The 15,572-nt window shown below is 44.3% G+C and overlaps 1 protein-coding gene across 1 annotated transcript in view; it reads right to left on the minus strand.

Moving 5' to 3' along the window:
* Positions 1-15,572, minus strand: part of LOC143931935 (sodium/calcium exchanger 1-like) — a 165,268-nt gene that overhangs the window by 111,923 nt on the left and 37,773 nt on the right. The window lies entirely within an intron of this gene.

Consider the following 15,572-nt stretch of genomic DNA (forward strand, 5'->3'; position numbering starts at 1 on the left):
GTGGAAAATGTGAAAGCCGCGGAACACCCTTTAAAAGTCTATGGGAGAAATCAAAAGTGCTAATTTTAAAGGTTATTTTGCAAGTTATTGTCATAAAAAGTGTTTGGGGACCTGGGTCCTGCCCCAGGGGACATGTATCAAGGCAAAACAAGTTTTAAAAAGTCTGTTTTTTCGGGAGCAGTGATTTTAATAATGCTTAACCACTTAAAGCGGGATTCCACCCTAAAGTGGAACCTCCGCTGATCGGAACCCCCCCCCCCTCCGGTGTCACAATTGACACCTTTCAGGGGGGAGGGGGGTGGAGATACCTGTCAAAGACAGGTATTTTCACCCACTTCCGGGCATAGACTCCCACGGGAGTCTACGCCATTTCCTGCCCTGCCGCGCTGTCTGCTGGGACACACACGGGTCCCAGTGACAGCGCGGAGATTTCCTATTGCGCGGCGCAACTCGCCCATGCGCAGTAGGGAACCGGGAAGTGAAGCCGATTCGCTTCACTTCCTGATTCCCTCACCTAGAATGGTGGCGGCAGCAGCCGAGGCCCGAGCGGTCGATCGCCTCGGCTGCCGGCATCGCTGGAACCCAGGACAGGTGAGTGTCCATTTATTAAAAGTCAGCAGCTGTAGTATTTATAGCTGCTGGCTTTTAATTTTTTTTTTTTGGCGGAATCCCTCTTTAAGGACCGCCATATTGCCATTATACGTCATCAGAATGGCACAGGCAGGCACAAGCACGTAGATGTACGTGCCTGCCTTCCAGCGGGTGGGGGGTCCGATCGGACCACCTCCCGCTGGATACGGCGGTCCGTTTCCCTCCGGGAGCGATCCGTGATGAGGGGATGGCCGTTGGTTTCTGGCCACCCCCTCTCGGTCGCTCCTGGCCAATGACGAACTTCCTCCCACTGTGTATTGTTTACACAGGAAGGAGGAAGTGATGTCATTCTCCTCAGGGCGGTCTTTTTGACCGGACTACGAGGAGAAGACTAAAAGTAAGTGCACCAAAACACTACACTGACACATAGGTACACATAGGTACACAAACCCCCCCCATCCCCCCCTTAGTCACAGTGTCACTGATTGCATTGATCATTTCTTTACTGATCAATGCATTCAGTGTCAGTTGTAAAAGTAAAAACTGTCAGGGCAGTTAGTGTTAGGTCCAGGGTAGCCCCCTATCACCCCCAATAAAGATTAAACCCCCTGATTGCCCCTAGAGTTAACCCTTTCACCCCCTTTTGCCAGTGTCACTAAGCGATAATTTTTCTGATCGCTGCATCAGTGTCGCTAGGTAGCTAGTTATTTTTTTAGGTTCACCGCCAGGTTTTTATATCGCTAGGTACCCCGATATACTACCCAATAATGGTTTTAACATCCTGATTGCCCCTAGTTAACCCTTTCACCCCCTTTTGCCACTGTCACTAAGCGATCATTTTTCTGATCGCTGCATTAGTGTCGCTACTGTCGCTAGGTAGCTAGTTATTTTTTTAGGTTCACCGCCAGGTTTTTATATCGCTAGGTACCCCGATATACTACCCAATAATGGTTTTAACATCCTGATTGCCCCTAGTTAACCCTTTCACCCCCTTTTGCCAGTGTCACTAAGCGATCATTTTTCTGATCGCTGCATCAGTGTCGCTACTGTCGCTAGGTAGCTAGTTATTTTTTTAGGTTCACCGCCAGGTTTTTATAGCGCTAGGTACCCCGATATACTACCCAATAATGGTTTTAACATCCTGATTGCCCCTAGTTAACCCTTTCACCCCCTTTTGCCACTGTCACTAAGCGATTATTTTTCTGATCGCTGCATCAGTGTCGCTACTGTCGCTAGGTAGCTAGTTATTTTTTTAGGTTCACCGCCAGGTTTTTATATCGCTAGGTACCCCGATATACTACCCAATAATGGTTTTAACATCCTGATTGCCCCTAGTTAACCCTTTCACCCCCTTTTGCCAGTGTCACTAAGCGATAATTTTTCTGATCGCTGCATCAGTGTCGCTACTGTCGCTAGGTAGCTAGTTATTTTTTTAGGTTCACCGCCAGGTTTTTATAGCGCTAGGTACCCCGATATACTACCCAATAATGGTTTTAACATCCTGATTGCCCCTAGTTAACCCTTTCACCCCCTTTTGCCACTGTCACTAAGCGATCATTTTTCTGATCGCTGCATCAGTGTCGCTACTGTCGCTAGGTAGCTAGTTATTTTTTTAGGTTCACCGCCAGGTTTTTATAGCGCTAGTACCCAATATACTACCCAATAATGGTTTTAACATCCTGATTGCCCCTAGTTAACCCTTTCACCCCCTTTTGCCAGTGTCACTAAGCGATCATTTTTCTGATCGCTGCATCAGTGTCGCTACTGTCGCTAGGTAGCTAGTTATTTTTTTAGGTTCACCGCCAGGTTTTTATATCGCTAGGTACCCCGATATACTACCCAATAATGGTTTTAACATCCTGATTGCCCCTAGTTAACCCTTTCACCCCCTTTTGCCAGTGTCACTAAGCGATAATTTTTCTGATCGCTGCATCAGTGTCGCTATTGTCGCTAGGTAGCTAGTTATTTTTTTAGGTTCACCGCCAGGTTTTTATAGCGCTAGGTACCCCGATATACTACCCAATAATGGTTTTAACCCCCTGATTGCCCCTAGTTAACCCTTTCACCAGCGATCACAGTATAAGTGTCACTGGTGACGCTGGTTAGCCAGTTAGTTATTTAGGTTCCCCGTCAGGTTTTTATATAGCGCCAGGGACCCCCATATACTACCTAATAAAAATTTGAACCCCCTGATTGCCCCTAGTTAACCCTTTCACCCTTTCAGGGCACCCACCATTTATTACCCAATAAAGGTTTAACCCCCTGATCACCCGGCGGGTGATATCAATTAGGTTTTAGGGTCAGGGTCTGCGTCGCCCCAGGCAGCGCTAGGTTAGTGCCAGTACCGCTAACACCCACGCGCAAAGCATACACCTCCCGTAGTGGTATAGAATCTGAACAGATCAATATCTGATCTGATCAGATCTATACTAGCGTCCCCAGCAGTTCAGGGTTCCAAAAAAACGCATTGTTAGCGGGATCAGCCCAGATACCTGCTAGCACCTGCGTTTTGCCCCTCTGCCCAGCCCACCCAAGTGCAGTATCGATCGATCACTGTCACTTACAAAACACTAAACACATAACTGCAGCGATCGCAGAGTCAGGCCTGATCCCTGCGATCGCTAACAGTTTTTTTGGTAGCATTTTATATTTAAATCCGGAAGGCAGTCCTTGGTTTTCGGGGTCCCGTACGTGGCTAGGCTCCCAAAAAGTCCCCCACATGTGGTATCCCCGTACTCGGGAGAAGCAGCAGAATTTATTTTGGGGTGTAATTTGACTTCTGCCCATAGCATGTGGGAGCAATATATCATTTAGTGACAACTTTGTGCAAAAAAAAAAGTTTGTAATATTCCCGCAACTTGTGGCAAAATATAAAATATTCCATGGACTCAACATGCCTCTCAGTAAATAGCTTGGGGTGTCTTCTTTCCAAAATGGGGTCATTTTGGGGGGTTTTGTGCTATTTTGGCATTTTATGGCCTTCGAAACTGTGATAGGTAGTGAGGAGTTAAATCAAAAATTTGCACCCTTAGAAATCCTGAAGGTGGTGATTGGTTTTCGGGGTGCCGTGCGCGACTAGACTCCCAAAAAGTCCCACACATGTGGTATCCCCATACTCGGGAGAAGTAGCGGAATATATTTTGGGGTGCAATTCCACATATAACCATGGCATGTGTGAGCAATATATCATTTAGTGACAACTTTTTGTAAAAATTTATTTATTTATTTATTTTTGTCATTATTCAATCCCTTAGGACAAAAAAAATAAATATTCAATGGGCTCAACATACCCATCAGCAATTTCCTTGGGGTGTCTACTTTCCAAAATGGGGTCATTTGGGGGGGGGGGTTTGTACTGCCCTGCCATTTTAGCACCTCAAGAAATGAGATAGGCAGTCATAAATTAAAAGCTGTGTAAATTCCAGAAAATGTACTCTAGTTTGTAGACGCTATAACTTTTGCGCAAACCAAAAAATATACGCTTATTGACATTTTTTTTACTAAAGACATGTGGCTGAATAAATTTTGCCCTCAATGTATGACTAAAATTTAGTTTATTCGATTTTTCTTATAACAAAAAGAAGAAAATATCTTTTTTTTTCAAAATTTTCGCTCTTTTTCCATTTATATCGCAAAAAATAAAAAATTTGCAGAGGCAATCAAATACCATCAAAAGAAAGCTCTATTTGTGGGAAGAAAAGGACGCAAATTTCGTTTGGGTGCAATATTGCATGACCGCGCAATTACCAGTTAAAGCAGCGCAGTGCGAAATTGGAAAAAGACCTCTGGTCCTTAAGGTGTTTATTGGTCCGGAGCTGAAGTGGTTAAAGTGAAACAATAAAAGTGTAATATTCCTTTAACCACTTAAGGACCAGGCCTCTTTTTCAGATTCGGTGTTTACATGTTTAAAACAGTTTTCTTTTGCTAGAAAATTACTTAGAGCCCCCAAACATTATCTAACACCCTAGAATTGCAATAATTTTTTTCACACCGTATTTGCGCAGCGGTCTTACAAGCACACTTTTTTGAATAAAAAAATAAGATAACAGTAATTGTGAAAGAATGTTACGCCGAGTAAATTGATACCCAACATGTCATGCTTCAAAATTGTGCCCGCTCGTGGAATGGCGACATTTTAAAAATTCTACAGGTTACATGTTTTGCGTCACAAACTATCAAACAAACACTGCGCTATCCTTTAAAAAAAAAAAAGCTGCTAACACACCACAAGGATATATAGAAGTGTAACGTGTAAATTCTATACAAAAGTGTAGCGCTAAAAACCAGGCATATTATAAAACATTCTCATGTAGAATAATATTCACTGGATCCAAACGAATATACATTCAAAGGATCACAAAAGCTTGTATATTTGTATGTAGATTTCTCAACAGTAAATTCTCCAAGGGAATTTCAAGTATAACCGTTCCGTTTGTGTACTGGGCAGTAGATTATCTCCAGCCATACACACCAATTGAAATAGTTGAACACATGTAAAGGGAAATGGGGACCAAATAGCGTAATTCCGTTTTTAAAAGAAATTTAATAAAAAGTAGTAAACTCACATGTATACAGTAGATCAAGCGCTTTTCAATAAAAAACACGGCTGCAGTGGAGTCCCGACAGGTTTCGTCCTAGAAGACGTCCCCAGATGACGTCTTCTAGGACGAACCGCGTTGGGACTCCACTGCAGCCGTGTTTTTTATTGAAAAGCGCTTGATCTACTGTATACATGTGAGTTTACTACTTTTTATTAAATTTCTTTTAAAAACGGAATTATGCTATTTGGTCCCTATTTCCCTTTACATGTGTTCAACTATTTCAATTGGTGTGTATGGCTGGAGATAATCTACTGCCCAGTACACGAACGGAACAGTTATACTTGAAATTCCCTTGGAGAATTTACTGTTGAGAAATCTACATACAAATCTACAAGCTTTTGTGATCCTTTGAATGTATATTCGTTTGGATCCAGTATATCTGGTAAGCGCATACCTCGTCTGCTGAAGGGAATATCACGTGGTGTCTGCATGACCTCTATATGTAAAGAAGGTGGATGGTGATTTCCTACATACCTGTGGATCAGACTATCACATACAAGAGACTCTGTATCTCTTTCTTTTTTTGGACTTTTTTTCACCTGTTATTTTTTACTTACCTGTAATTATCATATACACGTGATTTATAGGAAACTTTGTTCCTTTTTAGGTTATTTTTTTTCTTATTTCACACTGTTAATGTTTAAAACACATATGCATATGTTTTATATATGAGTGTATATTATTCTACATGAGAATGTTATAATATGCCTGGTTTTTAGCGCTACACTTTTGTATAGAATTTACATGTTTTGCGTCACAGAGGAGGTCTATGGCTAGAATTATTGTACTCGCGCTACCGATTGTGGCGATACCTCACATGTGTGATTTGATTACTGTTTTCATATGCGGGCGCTACTCACGCGTGCGTTCGCTTCTGCGCGCGAGCTCGTCGGGACGGGTGTTTTGAAAAAAAAAAGTCTTATTTATTTTACTGGATTTTATTTATTTTTACACTGTTTAAAAAAAAAATGGATCACTTTTATTCCTATTAAAACTTGTAATAGAAAAAAGCATGACAGGTCCTCTTAACCACTTGACCACTGGGCACTTAAACACCCTTAATAACCAGACCAATTTTCAGCTTTCGGTGCTCTCACATTTTGAATGACAATTACTCAGTCATGCAACACTGGACCTATATGAAATTTTTGTCCTTTTTTTCACACAAATAGAGCTTTCTTTTGGTGGTATTTAATCACCGCTCATTTTTTTATTTTTTGTGCTATAAAAGAAAAAATACCGAAAATTCTGTAAAAAAATGTATTTTTCTTTGTTTCTGTTATAAAATTTAGCAGATTAGTAATTTTTTCTTCATAAATTTTGGCCAAAATTTATACTACTACATATCTTTGGTAAAAATAAGTACAAATTGGTGGATATTATTTGGTCTTTGTGAAAGTTATAGAGTCCACAAGCTATGGTGCCAATATCTGAAAATTGATCACACCTGAAGTACTGAGGGCCTATTTCAATTCTTGAGACCCTAACCTGCCAGAAAAGTACAAATACCCCCCAAACTGACCCCTTTTTGGAAAGAAGACATTCCAATGTATTTAGGCATGATGAGTTTTTTGAAGTTGTCATTTTTTCCCACAATTCTTTGCAAAATCAAGATTTTTTTTACTTCTTTTTTTTTTTTCACAAAATTGTCATATTATCAGTTTATTTCTCACACACAGCATATGCATACCACAAATTACACCCCAAAACACATTCTGCTATTACTCCTGAGTACGGCGATACCACATGTGTGAGACTTTTACACAGCGTGTCCACATACAGAGGCCCAACATGCAGGGAGCGCCATCAGGCGTTCTGGAGCACCCAGGACAATTCTGACATTTCTCTCCTTCATGTAAAAATCATAATTTATTTGCTAGAAAATTTACATAGAATCCCAAAACATTATATATGTTTTTCTAGCAAACACCCTGGAGAATACAATGGAAAAAAAACAGTTTTGTGCTTAAAAAAAAAAAAACACAGTAAAGTTAGCCCAATTTTTGCATAATGTGAAAGATGAAGTTACGCTGAGTAACTAGATACCTAACATGTCACTCTTCAAAATTGCACACGCTCGTGGAATGGCGCCAAACGTCGATACTTAAAAATCCCCATAGGCGACGCTTTAAAATTTTTTTTACTGGTTATATGTTTTGAGTTACAGAGGAGGTCTAGGGCTAGAATTATTGCTCTCGCTCTAACGTTCGCAGCGATACCTCACATGTGTGGTTTGAACACCGTTTTCATATGTGGGCGGGACTTACGAATGCGTTCGCTTCTGCATGCGAGCACATAGGGACAGGGGCGCTTTAAACATTTTTTTTTTTTTATTGTTCATTTTACTTTACTTTATTTTAGTTTGACATTTTTTTCCCCAAAAATAAATTTTTTGATCACTTTTATTCCTATTACAAGGAATGTAAACATCCCTTGTAATAGGAATATGGCATGACAGGTCCTCTTTACAGTGAAATATGGGGTCAATAAGACCCTACATCTCACCTCTAGGCTGGAAAGCCTGAAATAAAAAAAATAAAAGAGATCCTGGCTTTGATCGTATTGGCGAGTCGGTAGAAGCACCAGAGGAGCGGCCGGGGGGGGGGGGGGGGGGGATTTATATGGCTGGGTATTGCAGGGTATCACCGACTATGGCTGGGTATTGCAAGGTATCTCCGAGTATGGCTGGGTATCTCCGAGTATGGCAATTTATGGCAGGGTATTGTAGAGTATTGGCAGGGTATTGCAGAGTATTGGCTGGAATTTTACTGCAGAGTATTGGCGGGTACTGCAGAGTATTGGAAGGTAGTGCAGAGTATTAGCTGGTATTGCAGAGTATTAGCTGGTATTGCAGAGTATTGGCGGGCGTTGCAGAGTATTGTCAGGCGTTGCAGAGTATTGGCGGGCGTTGCAGAGTATTGGCGGGTGTTGCAGAGTATTTGCGGAGTATTTGCAGGTACTGCAGAGTATTGCAGGGTATTTGCAGGTACTGCAAAGTATTGCAGGGTATTTGCTGGTACTGCAAAGTATTGCAGGGTATTGCAGAGTAATGGCAGGGAATTGAGGGGTTAAATTTCGGTGAGCAGCGATGTGGGCACTGCAGATGCAGCCCACAGCGCTGCTGACACGATCTCTTCCCCCTCCGCTGTGCCGATCGGTACAGAGAGGGGGAGGGAGGAACCGGCGTCATAACATGACGCCGGTTTGTTTACAAGTGATCACTCCGTCATTTGACAGAGCGATCACGTGGTAAACGGCCGCGATGAGCGTCCGTTTACCGTGATGCGCCGGGTCCACAGGACCCGGCGGTCATGGATGCGCTCGAGTGCGTGCCCCAGGGGGCGCGCGAGAGTGGAATTCTGGGAGGACGTCATATGACGGCCTCCCAGAGTTAAACAACCGCCCTGTAGCCGTCATTCGGCTATGGGCCGGTTGTTAAGTGGTTAAATATCAGATCTGGGGTCAAAAGTCCTCAGATCACATATTTGGACTTAGATGCAATAAAAAAATAAAAATAAAAAAAAGTCATTTGAAAAAATGAAAGAATGTTCCTTTAAGAGGTATGGGCGGAAGTGACGTTTTGACGTTGCTTCCTCCCTCCTATGGTATAGAGACGAGTGGGGGCCATCTTAGCCTCATTCATCTCCATCGCCTCCGCCGCTACTGACGGCTCCGGTAAGTGGCAGAGGGGGCGGGAGAGTGGTGGGAGGGGGGGTGGCGCCGCCAATAACAGTGATCTCGCGGTGAACCTGCCGCAGAGACCACCATTATCGTAAACATGACCGCCTCCTGTAAAGATGGATATCTCGGTTGTGGCAGCAGCTGCTGCCCTTACCGAGATATCCCTCTTCAAAGTGCCGACGTATATGTACAGGAAGCAGTTGGCAAGTGGTTAAATTTCGTACCTGGGGGGTGTCTATAGTATGCCTGTAAAGTGGCACGTTTCCCGTGTTTAGAACAGTCTGAGAGCAAAATGACATTTCTAAAGGAAAGAAAAAAAGTAATTTAAAACTACTCGAGGCTATAATGAATTGTCGGTCCCAGGAATACACATAAAAGTTCATTGATAAAAACAGCATGGGATTACCCCACAGGGGAAACCCCAAACCAAAATGTAAAAAACAATTGCGTGGGGGTCCCCCCAAATTCCATACCAGGCCCTTCAAGTCTGGTATGGGTATTAAGGGAAACCCCGCACCAAAATGTAAATAAAAATATGGCGTGGGGTCCCCCCAAAAATCCATACCAGACCCTTATCCGAGCACGTAACCTGGGGGGGTGAGAGAGAGCGCCCCCCCTCCTGAACTGTACCAGGCCACATGCCCTCAACATTGGGAGGGTCTGCGGGCGGGGGGGCTTATTGGAATCTGGAAGCCCCCTTTAACAAGGGGACCCCCAGATCCTGCCCCCCCGTGTGAATTGGTAACTACCATTTCACAAAAAAAGTGTCAAAAATGTTAAAAAAGACAATAGACGGTTTTTGACAATTCCTTTATTAATGTCTTCTTTCCCCAATTCTTCTTCCATCATCTTCTGGTCTTCCTTCCCCGCTTCTTCTTCCATCTTCTTCTGGTCTTCCTTCGGTGTTCTTCTTCTTCCTCCATCTTGTTCTTCCCTCGCTTCTTCCTCTGCTTCTTCATCCGGTCTTCTCGTTCGGCATCTTCCTCTGGCTTCTTGCTAAAGGTTGATATCCGGTAAAGCCATGCCGCCCAACACTTTTGGCAGTCGCATCAAACTGGTTTCTTGAACATTACAATGAGTTCATTGTTCTCCAATGGCCTCCACAGTCACCAGATCACAATCCAATGGAGAAGATTTGGGATGTGGTGGAACAGGAGATTTGCATCATGGATGTGCAGCCGACAAATCTGCAGCAACTGCATGATGCTGTCTTGTTAATATGGACCAAAATCTCTGAGGAATATTTAGATGGTGTCTATAAAGTCCATGTTTCCTTCTAACTATGATCATTTTTTGCTATATAACCTAGGACATGGCATAGCGTTACCTTTGTGTACCCCCAGTACCACCCTGGGTTGGAGTATTGGTAACAGGCATGTAAAATAAGTTATTTGTAATAGTTTTCCTTCAACCCAGTCCTAGCAATTCATTGTTAATGCGGGTGATACTTTGCTTGAGAAAAATAAATTATAAGCTTCAATGCACCAAGAGCTGTTGATAAAGGTTACAGAAACATTTATCATCAAGGTAGTAGCCATGAAAAATAATCATAGAGTACTGGAGTTTTAATCTGTAAGATCTGAAGGACTAGAGAGCATGCTTACACATTTGTAGTAGAAAACACACTGGCAGGTGCAAAACAAAGTTGCTGGCAAAAAAACAGTCAAGACACATTATGAAACCAAATTCATAAAAATTATTTGCCGCACTAATAATAACAATACGCAGTGGCGGCCCGTGCATTATGGGCGGACGGGTTCCACCCCCCAACACCTCTGCCGCCCTCCCTATCCATGAGCCCGGCCCCTTTCAGGACGCGGGGCTCATAAATTACTTTGGCGGGGATAGACGAGGGGCGTGCATTTTAAAGCACCTGATTAGAGCCAGAAGCTCTAATTGGCTTCAAAATAGGGTGGGCTCTGGGCACGGAGCACTGCGCCCCAATCCCACCCTGTTGTGTGACGTAGTGAATGAATTGAGACCTGTCTCCCGGTATTCCAAAGCACCAGGTGATCCTATTGGATGCCTAGCGCTTTGGCAAAAGAGGAGACACGGCGGAGGAAGCCTGAGGAGCTGGAGCGGACCCCGGGGCCGCGGGTTACCGCCAGTTCAGAAGAGGAGGAGGAGAGCCCTGCCACTCCAGAAGAGGAGCAGAGTCCCACCACACAAGGGGTAAGTGCCCCCAGGCTGGCTGTGGGGGGGGGGGGGGTGGTTGCGGTCAGTGCCAGGCTTATGGGAAGTGACAGCCGGGGGACACCCACAGATGCAGGGGCCACACCTGATGTGAGCAGAACCAGTATGACAGCCTTTTGAAAGCTGGTGCATTTTTTATCCAGGTATTTGGGGAACTAGTTCTTCTCTATACTGTAAATTCTTAGTCAATTTTAACAAGCTACCAAATCTTTTGGCATAGGAAAAGGACTTGGACACTGCTATTGAAACAGTAAGTACACCCCTTACATTTTTGTATTATATTTTATTATATCTTTTCATGTAACAACACTGAAGAAATGACACTTTGCTACAATATAAAGTAGTGAGTGTACAGCTTGTATAACAGTTTAAATTTGCTATCCCCTCAAAATAACTCACACAGCCATTAATGTCTAAGCCACTGACAACAATAGTGAGTAAACCCCTAGGTGAAAACTTCCAAATTGGGCCCAAATTAGCCTTTTCCTTCCCCAGTGTCATGTGACAGGTCTCAGGTGTGAATGGGGAGCAGGTGAGTTAAATTTGGTGTTATCGTTCTCACTCTCTTATACTGGTCACTGGAAGTTCAACATGGCACCTCATGGCAAAGAACTCTGAGGATCTGAAAAAAATAATTGTTGCTCTACATAAAAATTCCCAGGTTATAAAAAGATTGCCAAGACCCTGAAACTGAGCTGCAGCACGATGGCCAAGACCATACAGCAGTTTAACAGGACAGATTCCACGCAGAACAGGCCTCGCCATGGTCGCCCAAAGAAGTTGAGTGCATGTGCTCAGCGTCATATCCAGAGGTTGTCTTTGGGAAATAAACGTATGAGTGCTGCCAGCATTGCTTCAGAGGTTGAAGAGGTGGGGGGTCATCCTGTCAGTGCTCAGACCATATGCTGCATACTATATCAAATTGGTCTGTATGGCTGTGGTCCCAGAAGGAAGCCTCTTCTAAAGATAATGCACAAGAAAGCCCGCAAACAGTTTGCTGAAGACAAGCAGGCTAAGGACATGGATTACTGGAACCATGTCCTGTGGTCTGATGAGACCAAGATAAACTTATTTGGTTTAGCTGGTGTCAAGCATGTGTGGTGGCACCCAGGTGAGGAGTACAAAGACAAGTGTGTCTTGCCTACAGTCAAGCATGGTGGTGGGAGTGTCATGGTCTGGGGCTGCATGAGTGTTGCCGGCACTGGGGAGCTAAAGTTCATTGAGGGAACCATGAATGCCAACATGTACTGTGACATACTGAAGCAGAGTATGATCCCCTCCCTTCAGAAACTGGGCCTTAGGGCAGTATTTCAACATCATAATGACCCCGAACACACCTCCAAGATGACCACTGCCTTGCTAAAGAAGCTGAGGGTAAAGGTGGTGGACTGGCCAAGCATGTCTCCAGACATAAACCCTATTGAGACTCTGTGAAGCATCCTCAAATGGAAGGTGGAGGAGCACAAGGTCTCTAACATCCACCAGCTCCATGATGTCATCATGGAGGAGTGGAAGAGAACTCCAGTGGCAACCTGTAAAGCTCTAGTGAACTCCATGCCCAAGAGGGTTAAGGTAGTGCTGGAAAAAAATGGTAGATACACAAAATATTGACACTTTGCACCACCAATTTGGACAATTTCACTCAGGGGTATACTCACTTTTGTTGCCAGCAGTTTAGAAATGAATGGCTGTGTGTTGAGTTATTTTGAGGGGACAGCACATTTACACTGTTATACAAGCTGTACAATCACTACTTTACACTATAGCAAAGTGTAATTTTTTCAGTGTTGTCACAAGATATAATAAAATATTTACAAAAAATGTGAGGGGTGTACTCACTTTTGTGAGATACTGTATATACTCTGATCTGTGAGGCTGAGCTGTATACCCTGATCTGTAATGCTGAGCTGTATACCCTGATCTGTGAGACTGAGCTTTATACTCCCTGTGATGCTGGGGCTGTATACTCTGTCCTGTGATGCTGGGGCTGTATACTCTGTCCTATGATGCTGGGACTGTATACTCTGTCCTATGATGCTGGGACTGTATACTCTGTCCTGTGATGCTGGGACTGTATACTCTGTCCTGTGATGCTGGGACTGTATACTCCTGACACTATGGGTGGAACCAAGTGTTATACAGGGGACAGAGTCGGTGGATTCTATAAGGGATGGGGCTTATGAGAAGTCGGAGAGGGCAAAAATGTATGTGTATGTAAATATAATGAAAGTGACAGTCCCGAACCAATGATACAACACCACTGTGTGATGGAAGGTGTCTGATAGAGAGGAATTCCATGATCACCACATGAACCATCACCACTATAGGGAATGGACTCTTATCAGAATGAACAGTCTCTATTGCAGAGCCAAATCAGCCTGTAAGTAATATTCTGTCATGATGTACTGTGGCCCATGTTGCTTGATTCAATTCCTGTGGCGTCTCCAATTTCCCAGATGTATATTAGATATGCATGGCAACCATCACATTGCGAAAAAGAGATTCCACCATCAACAAAGTCAGGTGTCCTGTTGTCAACATCCCAGATGTCTGGAAACAAAGAATTTTTCCCTTGTGAAGGGGACTTTAACCACTTGCCGCATACCATATAGCAAAATGTCACCTGCAAAGTGGTTGCGATGCCCTGACCAGACGTCATATGAAGTGGTCAGGATAACAAGCCGCTGCACTCCCCTGGGGGCACGCATCACAGCAACTGTTATTGCGGCATGTCAGTCTAACACACCACAACTCCGATCTAGGTAAAGAGTCTCTAAGACTCTTTACCACGTGATCAACCATGTCCAATCACGGCTGATCACGATGTAAACAGGAAGAGCTGTTTATCAGCTTTTTCTCACTCGCGTCTGAGAGACGCGAGTAGAGGAGAACCGATCGGTGGCTCTCCTGACAAGGGGGGTCTGTGCTAATTGTTTATCAGCACAGCCCTCCTGTGTTCCACCCAGGAACACCAGGGATGCCATCAAGACCACCAGGGATGGCCACCGCTGATGACCACCAGGGATGGCATCCCTGGTGGCCATGTGTGTCCACACACGATGCCAATGTTTGCCCACACATGATGCCAATCAGTGCCCACCAGCAAAACCTGCCAGTGCCTCCTAATAAGTGATGCCAATCAGTGCCATCTATCAGTGTCAATCAGTGCCACTCATCAGTACCCATCCATGTCCATCAGTGCACACCTATCAGTGCCACCCATAAGTACCCATAAGTGCTACCTTTTAGTGTCCATCTGTGCCTTCTATAAATGCCCATCTGTGCCACCTATGAGTGCCCATCTGTGCCACCTATGAGTGCCCATTTGTGCCACCTATGAGTGCCCATCAGTGTTGCATATCAGTGCCCATCAGGAAGGGGGGAAAGTGCCCTGTATTGAAGTAGTTAAGACCCCTTTCACATTGAAGGCGCTTTACAGACGTTTTATAAAAATATAAAAATATAGCCTGTAAAGTGCCTCCCATGTATGAAAGCCTGAGTGCTTGCAGGATGGAAAAAAAAGCCCTGCAAGCAGCATCTTTGGGGCGGTGCGGGAGTGGTGTACAGGGCTGGTACAGGGGGGGGGGGGGGGGGGTGTAAGGAATGGATGCCCTGGGCGGTACAATTTACTCGAGAAAGGGGGCGAGGCGCAGGTCAAATGCTTCTAAAATCTGTGTGTGTGACCTACACACCGGGCGGCCGGCCAGCAATAGTTGTAACGATGTGCAGAATGCGCTCCTGCACCGGGCACACAACACTAGCCCAGCCCTTCACTTCCCTGTCAGCGGCGATACCCTGCCTGGCAGGCACTTCGTAGTCCCAGCCTGGTGTGACATCACTGAGAGGCCAGCCGCCGGCGGGAGGCAGGATTGGAGAGTACCCAGAGGAGAGGAGCATAGTGTGTTGCTGCCGGAGCTGTGACAGAGGAGCCGCCGAGCCGAGAAGGTTCCAGGCACTTGTATTCTCACAAGTAAGCAGATTGCCATCTGCATATAGACTTAACTCCTTGGATTGAGATGGGGGTTAATTACCATTAGTATTTGTAATATGCAGCATGGGGGGGGGTTAATTGCCACTGGTCACTAGACATGTGCATTCGTTTTCGTCCGAACGCATTTTCGTCCGAATTTCAGCTATTTTCGTTTTCGTTTTGACAAACGATAACGAAAGCACAAAATCCGAAAAACGAAAATCCGACATAAATAAATGCTTTATTTTCGTTCGTTTTCGTTGTTACAACAGTTCGATATAGAATAGGAGATTGGGTCCTGCCCCAGGGGACATGTATCAATGCAAAAAAAAGTTTTAAAAACGGCCGTTTTTTCAGGAGCAGTGATTTTAATAATGATTAAAGTGAAACAATAAAAGTGTAATATTCCTTTAAATTTCATGGGGGGGGGGGTTGTCTATAGTATGCCTGTGAAGGGGCGCATGTTTCCCGTGCTTAGAATTGTCCCTGCACAAAGTGTCATTTATGCAGGAAAAAAAGTCCTTTAAAATCACTCG

Source organism: Lithobates pipiens, unplaced genomic scaffold (genome assembly GCF_037356315.1).
Source record: "Lithobates pipiens isolate NorthernLeopardFrog02 unplaced genomic scaffold, aLitPip1_a1.2 Scaffold_10, whole genome shotgun sequence".
Taxonomy (NCBI): domain Eukaryota; kingdom Metazoa; phylum Chordata; class Amphibia; order Anura; family Ranidae; genus Lithobates; species Lithobates pipiens.